We start from the raw sequence: 12,490 nt of genomic DNA, 5'->3' as shown, positions 1-12,490 counted from the left end.
AGATGAAGACAATTTGGAGACATTTTGGAAACAAAAATATTTGATATTCATTGGTTTTTTTTTTTAATCCTAAGGTATATTGCAGTTTTTTAGCTGTAGTATGGTTGAATTTCTAAGTATCTGGGAGAAAAAGTTGCAAAGGAAATTGTATTCCAAAAATTCATATTCATCATATATCTTTCTCAATTGTTCTTTGGCTCTAGGGATTTTGGAGTCTCTGTAAGGTACATTCATAAGAGGGTGAATGCTAACAGATTGATAGTGGTAGTAACCAGTCTCCAAGGAAAGAGGATGTAGATGAAGTGAGCTGAAGACAGACTGAAGACATGTACTCTACACTTTGTTCTTTGGTTGTCTGTGGTACTCTCAGACCCACAACCCAGGAAAATAACTAATTACATGTAGAAGAAGAAACTTTTGACAAAAAGTTGTACAAGAAGAAATTTTTTAGGGGTGGTACAGAGGATAAACCCAGGGGCACTCTACCACTGAGCTATATCCTAACCTTTTTTACAATTTTTTTAATTTTTTAAAAAATTTTAGACATTAAGTTGCTGAGGCTGACCTTGAACTTGTGATCCTCTTGCCTTATTATCCCAGATCCAAGTTGCTGAGATTATAGGAGTGTGCCCACGTACTTGGTATCATCGGCTAATCTTCAAAGCTCTAACATTTATCTTATTCTTCCTAATATGACTTACTTTGATTTTATTGATAGCTTTTTTCCTTTGTATCCTCTTTTACAATTTTATGGATTATTATTACCTATATTACTGTTTAAAGGTCTATTGCTGTGTTTATTATATCAACCATTTTTTTTCTTTTTTTTTTTATCTAATGAAGAGCTTTGGATTAGTTAGCATTGGAGAAACTGGTCAGGTCATTGTCTAAATTTTAAATAACTAACTCAAGAATGAAAAACAACTTATGAAAATTTAGAAGTTAATGTACATTTTAAATATCAAATTCAGAATTCTGAGCTCTTAGTCTATTATCTCAGTATTAATGAATGATTTCATGAAATCTTTGTTGAAATGAAAGCACATTATATGCAATTATGAGATGAATGTTTTGTAGTTCATAGGGACCTTTTTCATACAAAAGTGATATTAGTTGTTCAAGTGAAAGCCTAAATTACTTTCAGATTTTAGGTAAATAATAATAAAGTAGGTTGTACTAATATTACTTTAATGAAATCAGTGAGTGTAATAGTTTTAGAGGTTCAGTTGAAGTTACAAATTTTCTAATTTTACATGTACTTTTATTCAATGACAATCTGTCAATTAATAAAACATTTATTTAAACATTAATAAAACATTTATTTTGTTTGGCTGGAAGGAGAAAGTAAAGGGAGGGCAACTCTCAAGATAAGTGAGGAAAGTAAATTGGCAACTTCATGTTCTGAGGTTTTCTGCTTATAGAACCCAAGCACATTACTTATACAGAGTGAATGATAACACCTGAATCATTTTGGAGTTGCTGATCATTCTAATTATAGTGCCACTGTAGCCCACCTATAATTAAGAAAGAGTTAGGCTTTCAATTAGAAACTACTATTTTTAGAATTTCACATTTTGATAATTTCTTCTCTCAAAAAAATAGGACAGATCTTCAATTATGTGATGATTGTGTTGTAGATAATGATTTCATAGAACCTATATGCATTATGTTCCCATGAAACTTAGGTTTTTAGGACAGAAAATGACTTTTGTATATAAACCTATCATTGGCCTGTTAATTCATCAATCCATGTGGCACTATGATTAACTTGCAGATTGGGACCTGCATCCTCATCCCTGTCCTAAATCCTTCACACTGCAACCTCTGGTTCTCTTATCTGTAAAGATTAGAGACATGGTGCATTGTTTACAAAATAAATCTACTTTAATCATTTCAATTTGATAAAGAAAAGACTCTAAACCATTGCCAAAATTAAGGTGTTTCCCTGCTTACTGCATGGAACCAATCATTCCCATTTGCAAAGGATAAATTTAATCTAATTAAATCCATTAAAGTAGGCTATTGTTACCCAGCATCAGTCTTTTTGCAGAGTTTTGAAATAGTATTAATGATAGACAACTAGTAATAAGGCAACTGTTCCTTACTTAAGTGAAAAGATTAGTTTGAAACTCTCATATATATACACACATACACATAATATATGCATATATGATTACTAGAGAATGATAACAATTAGGAGTTTCCTTTTAAAAGGCAGCAATCTTTTCTTCTTACTTCATCTGTGGCATAAGATACACTAATTTATATTTCCACATAAATACAAATTGAAATACATTTATAGATAAAAATGCTCTAGCCATTATAGCAGTTCCCCTATAGAACTATATTGTTATAATTTTCCAGTTACTGTTTTCATTTAGCAAGAATACATGATTGTTTCTTCATCAATATGCTGCCCAGAACAGATATCACTAATTTGGGGTTATTTTCCATGTTGTTTTATTACTTCTGGGTACTGCTAATTATTACTCTGCCACAGTATTGCCCATTTATGTGCAAGCAGGAATATGGAGGTCTAGCTTTTTACATATCAGTACACATATATATATTCCATCTTTTAAATTTTTTTAGAAATGAAGTGAGTATAGCTATATGTATATTCCCATATATGTGGAAAGTTACTCATATCAGAATATATGTTTTACAGACCTTCACACGTGCTTAAATATTTAAATAGTTTCTAAATTAGTAGGCATTATATACATGCTGAATATAAGTACATAAGCAATAAATAGTGCTATGCATATAAGTCAGCTCATGCATGGTTAGTCATATCTATTACCAATTTCTCCTCCTTGGTTTTTCTGTGGACTTTATTATAGCAGAACAATCTGCACAGCTGACAACTCTCATGCCCAAGCCTTTTTTAAATGATCCAGTACAAGTTGAATCATTTCCTTTCTGGTTGGCAGTTTTTTCTTTTTCTGACATTTTAATTTTTCTCACCATTCCACAGAACATCTGAGAAAGCACTGAGCTTGTGAAGACTTTAAGGACACAATCAGTCTAAGCTGCCTGGAAAGAGCCTCTGTCCTCTGTCTCAATTCAGCTAGCTCTAGCTGGGTGAACCATGCAGGAAAGGTCAAAATTGTAGATGACTTTGCCATTGTTTCCTTTAAAAAGTATTGCTCCCTTTCAGGTCCGTGCAGTTCATGGAGTGGTCCTCAAATTTCATAGGACTGGACAACTAAAGACATGTAGACAACGCCAGAGAGATCATTTGTTTTCAGTGGCCCAAGTACTAAGAAAGGGAAACGTCTTGTCTAGTTCTTGAATTGTGACTGTCCTGCACAGTGATAGCTTCTTCCAGGGTGAATGGGTTCTTTTAGTGACCTTTACCCCACAGCTATTCTCTGCAAAGGTCTGTGCTCTCTACCCATCCAACTGGGTCATTGAGGAAACCACCTTACATTCTACTGGCTTAACACTTAGATCAGATCAGGTCACAGGAATTTTATTGTTGCAACAAAAAGAAAGCACTCCTTTTCACACCAACTGCAGATCATGAGGACAATTAATATAGCTGGAAAAGTTAAAACAGTACAGAAATAATTTGGGACTAAATCTTTCATTTAAAAACCCTTTAAAAATTCCCATCTGGATGCTTTGCAGTGAAGATGAATTTAAGAATAAAGAGTACAGATACTCCAGATGACTTAGTGTTCAATTCACTTTATGGTTGTAAGGAAAAGAATCATCTGAATTTTCCACACTATGTGTGAAAATAAACATAGTAATAAACAGCTGGAGAGCTTTGTGCAGAGAGAATAGAATCATGCTATTAGAATCAAATATCAACTAAATATAAATATTGTTGATAAAATTTTCAGAATTCTTTAACTGACTTTTGATACTTTAAAAAAGGCATTAATTTATCATTCATATTTCCAGCATGTGATTTTTCTAGCATATTATAAATATAAATATAAAAGTATGAAATTACTCTTTTGAATTTTATATATATATAATTTTTATTATTATTATTTTTAGTGGAAGTTCATTCTTAAAATGGCAGAAAGAATGTGGACTTGAACTAAAGTAATTAAAGTATGGAAGATAATGTTTAATAATAAAACATCTTTGATCATTTTATCAGAAAGATTTAGATTAGTATCCTTAAACCTCCATTTCAAGCAAGCATGAATCAAACATTAGCTTTTTTGGAGGCCAAGGCAGGAGGATCTCAAATTTGAGGCCAGCCTGTGCAATTTAGTGAAATTATCTCACATCAAAATAAAAAGGGGTGGAGATGTAGCTCAGAGGTAGAACACTCCTAGATTCAATCCTGAGTACTAAACACTTTAACAAACATTTATTTGGGGACACAGATACCCTTTCTGCATATGCATTAATAACGTGAGAGTCAAGGGTAAGAAATGTAGAATATATTAACACCAGTTTTGAGATCAGGAACAGGTCCTTATTCCCAGTGATAATTAAACACCTGAACACACTGAGACAAGCATAGGAAGCAAGTTTTATTTAAGAATAGAACAGATACAAGACTTCTCTGAAGAGAAGGGGCCCCAGAGCTGGGTATCCATGGGACGGGTACATCTTCCTAATTTATAGACCCCAGACCCCTATTTTTAATTATTGTCTCTCTTTCTTCCCCATAAAGGTAACCAAGGGCAGGCTCGGGAGGTTTTTGGCAACCCACAGTGCAGAGGAGTACAGTCACAGAAGTTAATTTCTCTTTGATAACCAGTCTTCATCCTCTCACAACCCCCATCATTCATAACCTATACTGATGACCTGACCTTCAACCCTGCCTTAGTTTGCTGAGAAATGAGACATATCCTGTTCACTTGGGCCAGGTGGGGGGTGTAGGCAAGTTGGTTTTTTGGCAAAAAAAAAAAAAAAAAAGCAAAAAAGCATGTGGGGGTCAGCACAGTAGCCCCATTTTATAGGATTATTCTCTTAACCTCGTGTTCCCCCATTCTCATCTATCTGTCCCTTATGAAATCATCATCTTTGATTTCCTGAAGGAATTCAGACTGATAAACCAAAGGGCCCATTTGTGGCCCATCATGGCCCTACATCATGGCGGGTAGTTTCCTGGAGCTGTCTGATTTTGCAACCATGTGTCTTTTATGTTATTTCCCCTGAGGTGCAAGGATTTTTGTTTATTTGCTTATTTTAAAATCAAATGGAGTCCTTTTTTATTTTCCCTTAAATCAAAATTTCTTAAGATTGTTTGAAAATATTTGGCCATTGTACTGGGCTCCTTTCTTTCTTATTTGTAACTGTGGAATATTGAAACACTATTGGAGCCTATCAATGGGATACATAGAGATGCTAAAGTCTTAGGAGGTGGGAATAGAGCATAGTGTAAATGGTCCAGTAGTGTGTCTGTTTTCTTTAAAAAAAAATGTGATGCTCTGAAAATTTGTTCATTTATACAAAAAAATAATCTCATAGCTTTTTAGGCTAGAACAATTAATCAACACAACCAGGTTTTATTCTTAATTACATCCGCCTTTCATTTGTTTAAACACACACACTCATACACTTAAAAGTTGTTGAGGTTGGATCAAAATGCTGCAGAGAAGTTCTTTATGCATCATTTGATCTCTGGTGTCCTTGCCATCTTGAAACATAGGGATTCAATTACAAATTAACTCCCAAGTGCTGTTCATATCAGAAATATGGTTGCATTATTGAGTTTACCTTCCAAAGGAGTTCTTGAACATGCCTTATAAATCTTTTTTTTTTTTTTTTTTTTTTTTGTACAGGGGCACTCAAACACTGAGCCACATCCCCAGCCCTATTTTGTATTTTATTTAAAGACAGGGTCTCACCGAATTGCTTATCACCTCACTTTTTCTGAGGTTGGCTTTGAACTTATGATCCTCCTGCCTCACAGCCTACTTAGCTGCTGGGATTACAGGTGTGTGCCACTGTGCCTGACTGCCATATGAATCTTAACCTACTACTTTTCTTTTCATCAAATTCCATTTATCTTATCATCAAATTTCCATTTCATTCTTATAGTTTCTAGAAAGTTCTTTTGAAATTAAAACTAGCCTCCCAAATATTTTCATTCATTGGTCCTCATTCTAACTTACATAATTTTTTGCTTTTCCATTTGACAGATGTCTCAAACATAGGGAGATAACTATTGTCTCTTTCTTAAATTTTCTCACTCAGAATTCTGAATTCTCTCAATCATTCTTTCAACACATTTTCGAACACTTTGTTATGGCTATCCTAACTTGGGGATGTAGGTTTGCTAATGTTATGTTTGCAACTGGTATCTAGAACTAGAGTGTGATCTGGTCTACTTATAGAGAATGTTGACCTGAGCCTGAAAATTCAAATTTCAGACCAATTTCAACCTGGGTCTTTGTGTTTTTCAGGCATCACAACATTTGCATGAATACAAAACAAAATAAAACAAAACACCCTGTTGCTAAGGCAAGTATTCTGCAGTCAGTGCAGTGTAACCATTGACCTTACCCCATCCCTGATCACTTACTTCATTTACACATCCTGCATGGCCCTCAGTGCACTGGCATTTCAAATTCTGTTATCTGACATTTTTGTTAGCTTTCAAAACTGTGACAAAAAAAAACCTGATGAGAACAATTTTAGAGATGGAAAAGTCTATTTGGGTCTCACAGTTCCAGAGGTCTCAGTCCATAGATGGCCAACTTCATTCCTCTGGGCCCAAGTGAGGCAGAACATCATGGTGGAGGGGTGTGAAGAAGGAAAGCAGCTCAGGATACGACAACTGGGAAACAGAGCGCTCCACTCACCAGAGACAAAATATAAACCCTGAAGGCATCCCTATTTCTTCTAGTTACATCCTACCTTCCTGTAGTTTCTATCCAGTGAGTCTTTATCAGTGAATTGAAGCACTGATTAGGTTAAAGCTCTCGTAACTCAATCATTTCACCTCAAAATTTTCTTACATTGTCGGTTACATGAGCTGTTGGGGGATACCTTGTATCTAAATTATAACATCTAGACTCTATTATTTTATTTCAACCCTTCAAGTTTATTAGCTTCTGTAATAAATGAGTTGAATTAATAGCTTGCCATACATTGTGGTTTACTGAAAACCTGGATAATTTAAATATGGATTGTGGTAAGCCTCATGTCTTCCATTCTGTGAATATAAATTGATTGTGGCTAACATGCTGGGTTTTGTATTTATCCTTGTTAAATTTCACCTTGCTTTTTGGCTTATTGTTGCAAGCCCATACAATTTTAATACTGATTCTATCATCTACTATGATAATATTGCAAATTTGGAGTAAAAGGCAAATATTTGGGATATTTGCCTTTTATGTAAGCAACCTAATTGTAAACTAAAATACCGGACAAATGAGACTGTGTATAGATTCAATGGTATGATGACAGTTTTCACTCATATCAGTATTTGCATATTAATAAGTAATAACCAGCAGGGCTCCATCGTGCAAGCCTGTAATCCCAGCAGTTCTGGAGGCTGAGGAAAGAGGATCTTGAGTTCAAAGCCAGCCTCAGCAAAAGTGAGGCACTAAGCAACTCAGTGAGAGCCTATGTCAAAGTAAAATACAAAAAAAGGGCTGGGGATGTGGCTGTATTGCCGAGTGCCCTGAAGTTCAATCTCCCATACCCCCCCAAAAAAGGTAATAGCCAATGCTTTTGAGTATTTTTTATTGTAAACCCACAAAATTCTGATAACTCTCATTCTTTAATCCATGAAATTATATTAGATATATTGTTAAATAGCTTGATGATTAGGGTGTGGTGGCACATGCCTGTAATCCCAGCAGTTTAGGAGGCTGAAGCAGGAGGCTCATGAATTCAAAGCCAGCCTAAAAATTAATGAGACCCTAAACAACTGTCTCTAAATAAAATATATATATGAGTTGGGGATGTTGCTCAGTGGGTAACCACCCCTGGGTTCTATCCCAGTTACAAAAAAAAAAAAAAAAGAAAAGAAAAAAAAACCTTTGATACCAAACCTATTCTCTGTTCACAATAGACCTTGAATGGGCTGATTAAGTAACCTTATTAAAATAAAATATGTAGGAATAACAATTGCTCTGCACTTTTCCCTATAAATCCATTTTGTATGCACACATGTGTACATATATGTAGTTAACACATAAGATATAATTAGTAGGATATTCCATTAACGCTATTACTTACCATTTATTAGGGAATGAAAACATGGAAATATCATTGCATTTTAAATTTTAAAAACATTGTTTCCCAAGGAGAAAATTAGCAACGAATATGACTGTATTAATAATGCATGTATTAATTTAACTATGTATTTATCATATCTGAGAGTAATTTCAGAATGCCAAAAGAGCTCTGAGACTAAGCTTTACTTTTAGTTGATTAAAATGCTGTTGAAAATATAATTTACTCAGGTATCAGTTAGCCTATAAATAAATTATATACAAATATTTAACTGGATTTTTTTCTAAAATTTTATAATATTCTCAAGTGACTTTTTAACAGAACACTATTTATCTAAGTACTGTGTCTCAGTTTAGTCTGTATGTACATGTTTGAAGATATGGATATCTGGAATTCATTTCTGGTTCTTTTATGAGCTAACAATCTGCTGTTATAGGAAAGAAAATTTTTCTGAGCCTTGTTACTCAAATAAAGGGCTTGGAATGTAAGATGAGATTTGTAAGTTCTGTTATGTTACCAATCATTTGAAAATCTTAAACTGTTAAAAATATTTATAATTATAGACTTCAATAATTGCCATTTCAATTTTTAAGAAGCTGAGAACTTTTGTCATTTTAGTGCTAGAAGCATAGTTTGATGTGGACCTCAATATTATTTAAAATTTTTTTATTTGAAAAAATGTTTAATGTAGATTAGTCAAATGGAAAAATCCTCATGAAAACAAACATATCAAATCACCCTTCTATAAAATATGTCATAATCCTTTACAAGTAACTTATTTATTAAATTGTAATTTTAAAAAAGAGAAGGAAAAATGTGAGATCCCCTATGAAATGTTCCTTATTACCTAACACATCTTATATTAATGATTCTAAAAATATTTTCCACTCACTTGATTCTTGACATCATTAAACTGAGAATTTGAATATAAATCTTTTAATACAAAATTATAGTTTTAATATCAAAGTGTAATAGGAGTTAATAAACAAAGGAATGCTTATCTAAGGAAATATTTCAAATATTTTAAAAATGTACTAATGGTTGGGTCTCCCCCTCTATAGTGCCCCTGTTATAGCCCCTCTTCTATCTAAAAGCAATTTATAGTAAAGTAAAATTAAATCAAAGAAATCTTAATATTTTAATTTCAATATTACTTTCACATTTTTTACTGTGTATCATGAGTAGTCCAATGTCTCTTTGAATTAAGCTGAAATAATGTTGACTTTTAAATCTTCATCTTTCAATAGTTTGCTTAGCCTTATGTATTAAACATAAATGATATTAAAATGTAAATAACTATAAAATTATTTTTGAAAAACTATAGCAAGACAAATTGTAGCAAGAGAAAAGCCTGTGATCTTACTACACAGACATCCATAAAAGTCAGGAAGTAGGGAAGAAAAGAAAAAAGTGTTTAGAGAAGTAAGAGAAGATAAGAGAAAGCATTGGGTTTCCATGAGCTAAAGGAGGACAATGTATGAACGAAATTTGTACAGTGGATCTACATACAGCATAGTTCTTGTAGTGCATGGAAATGTACACAAAGCGTATTACTTTAGCACAATGTGTATGTATGGTACACTTAAAAATGACTAAGTGGTAAATTTGATGTCATATATTTTTTCATAATTAAAAATGTTATGGAGCAGTTAGAAACAAGAGCATGGATTCTTTCCGCATTGCATAGTTTCTTTTCCTGAACCCAAACTCAGATTAGAATTACAAATGATAGGAAAATATGCACTTTCTTTAAAAAGTCAGTATGATTTGTATGTGTTCGCTCTTCAACTGTGCTAAAATGTGCTCAAATTTAGACATGGTTTAGGAAGGTAGTGAACATCATTGCCGACTGTTCATCTTCTAAGTCCACACAAAGGGGCTAATTGAGACAATTTGATCAGTATTTGATTTGCATTTTTCAGACAATTGCTTAAATTTTCCTGGGTGCTTTTGATGTAGGACATTGAATGCATGTAACATGAATTGCTGGAATTTGGAACTTTAACAGGAAGCACTGTTTATATTACCTTAGCTGACCACATGGGAATTTTAAAATCTGGAATAAAAAATCTTCATTTTTTAAAAGCATATTTGCAAATATGTTCTAAGAAATGAATGGTTCAGAGGCTGGAGTCTCTATTAAGAATGTGGTCTGATTCTTTCAAAAGTAGTTATAAAAGGCTGAGGCTGTAGCTCAGTGGAAAAGCGTTTGCCTTGCATGCGTGAGTTCCATGGTCACCACCAAATAAAAATATATAAAGATGCTGTGTGTTCATCTTCAACTAAAAAATACTTTTTAAAAAGTAGGTATAAAATACAAATCAACAAATATCTCACTCTAACGAATGGTGGTTTCTGACATAACAGTATCAGATTCTATGAACTAAGTAGGTGTGCACCTTTGGTTAAGTTTGTTCAAACCATAGTTCTTGAAGAGATATGGTTATGAAATCATCTCATTAACTTTTTTAAAAACTTTTTATTTGTTCTTTTAGTTTTTTAGTTATTCATGACAGTAGAATCTATTTGATATATTTATACAAGCATGTAATGAATATATCTTATTCGAATTAGGAATCCAAGCTTGTGGATATAAATGATGTTGAGATCCACTGTGGTGTATTCATATATGTACATAAAGCTCATTAACTTTTTTTTAATCTTATTTTCCACGTGTACAGATTGCAAGATCACATTGGTTATACAGCCACGTTTATACATAGGGCCATACTAGTGTCTATTGTATTGTGCTGCCCTTCCTATCCCCCCTTCATTAACTTTTTAAAATAAGTGAACAGTAAACTAACAACTAGGAGACAAATGAATTAACTTATTAGGAAAAATACTGTAACTTAAAAAAATTCTTACTTATGAAAGAAAGCTACTTTTAACCTGATGCATCATTAGCAATGTTCATTGTAAGGTCTTGGATACTTTGTAGATTTTTATTATTTTAAAATTATATCATAAAATCTTGTTCAGTCTAAAAAACATGTCATGCATATTACAGTATCTGGATGTTCTTTCATTAAAAAAATGAGTGGTTTATCTTAATAGAACTTGTAGCTCTAGATGAAGTAACATGCCAGATCTGGTATATTTTTAAATAGTTCAAAACTGGAAAGATAGAAATCAAGAAACTCAGTCAAAACACTATAGCTAGATACATTTTTCTGTATTACATTGTAAAAATCTGTTAATTCCTAGAAATAATATATTTGTACTTTTGAGAAATATTCTTAAAATTAACAAAAATCTTTTATGAATAAAACAAAATTTCATTGCTAATGTTTGGATTTTCTCAAAGGATATTCACATTACAAAGCATTATTTTAATTGACATGGTTAATGGATGATTTGAATAGATAATTATGTAATTTCATTCTGAATTCTTCTTTATCAGCTTATGATATTGTTCCAAAATATTTCAACATCGTGATTTTATGGGTGTTCATATTACAGAGAAACTTTGGAATTTAATAAGATCGCATGCAATTTAATCTAACTCATACACTGTAGCATCTTGCAATTGGTGGAGAATAGAAAGGCAGAATATAGGAGAAAAAAATATAAACAATTTCTACTGGAGGCAAAGATCCGGAAAAAGCAAAACTGTTATTTTCCTAATTAAATCCCCAAATATTCAACAGCAGACATTTATCCAGAACCTAGTATATGAAATATATTGTGCCAATCATTGTAAAGACCGTAAAGGTAAAATTTTTCTAGCTGAGTTCCTGGCAGAACTTTCCATCTTGTAGTTGTGTGTTCATAGCCCAGAGCAAGCCTGATCCACAGGGTAATGCATTTTCAAATCTAGTATCACAAGAATTGATATTATCTAGTAAGAGAAATAGATTGAAGAGTGCTTCAGGTAAATGATTGGATGATAGAAACAGTATTAAAAAGTGAGAAATAATGATATGTATTTAGGAGGATACCTGTCTTTTCACTGCATAACCACTGGGCTGAAATTGTCCCCAAGCCCTGTCTCAGTATAGCTGTCCCTATTCAGATGGTGACAGTGTAGAAAGGCTACACTGTGTAGTTCCTTTCCCCGTGAGGTGAGTGGTAAACCTCAGTGATGAAAACCTATCCTTCCTCTATTGGTGCTTGACCCTTGATTGCCAGATTGTCACCAAAATAAAATGCTTTTATATGTAAATCTGCCTGACTCCCTAGGACAGCATTCTAAACAAATCTGTATTTCTCATATATCTGTTATAATGAATTGACTTAGACTTGCTTTCTGTAAGATAAAGGTTATAATTTTAAAATTCCTTGGAATAAACATCAAATAAGACCGCCCCCCCAAAAAAAAATCTCATGA

General features: G+C 33.0%; 1 protein-coding gene across 2 annotated transcripts in view; it reads left to right on the top strand.

The window, feature by feature from the left end:
• GRIA2 (glutamate ionotropic receptor AMPA type subunit 2) overlaps positions 1–12,490 on the top strand; it is a gene marked incomplete at both ends in the record, with an annotated part of 140,487 nt that overhangs the window by 123,324 nt on the left and 4,673 nt on the right. The window lies entirely within an intron of this gene.

This window comes from Spermophilus citellus, assembly GCF_964194105.1.
Source record: "Spermophilus citellus genome assembly, chromosome: 8".
Classification (NCBI taxonomy): Eukaryota; Metazoa; Chordata; class Mammalia; order Rodentia; family Sciuridae; genus Spermophilus; species Spermophilus citellus.
Note: the sequence above shows the minus strand (reverse complement) of the source record. Positions and strands in the feature narration are given on the sequence as shown.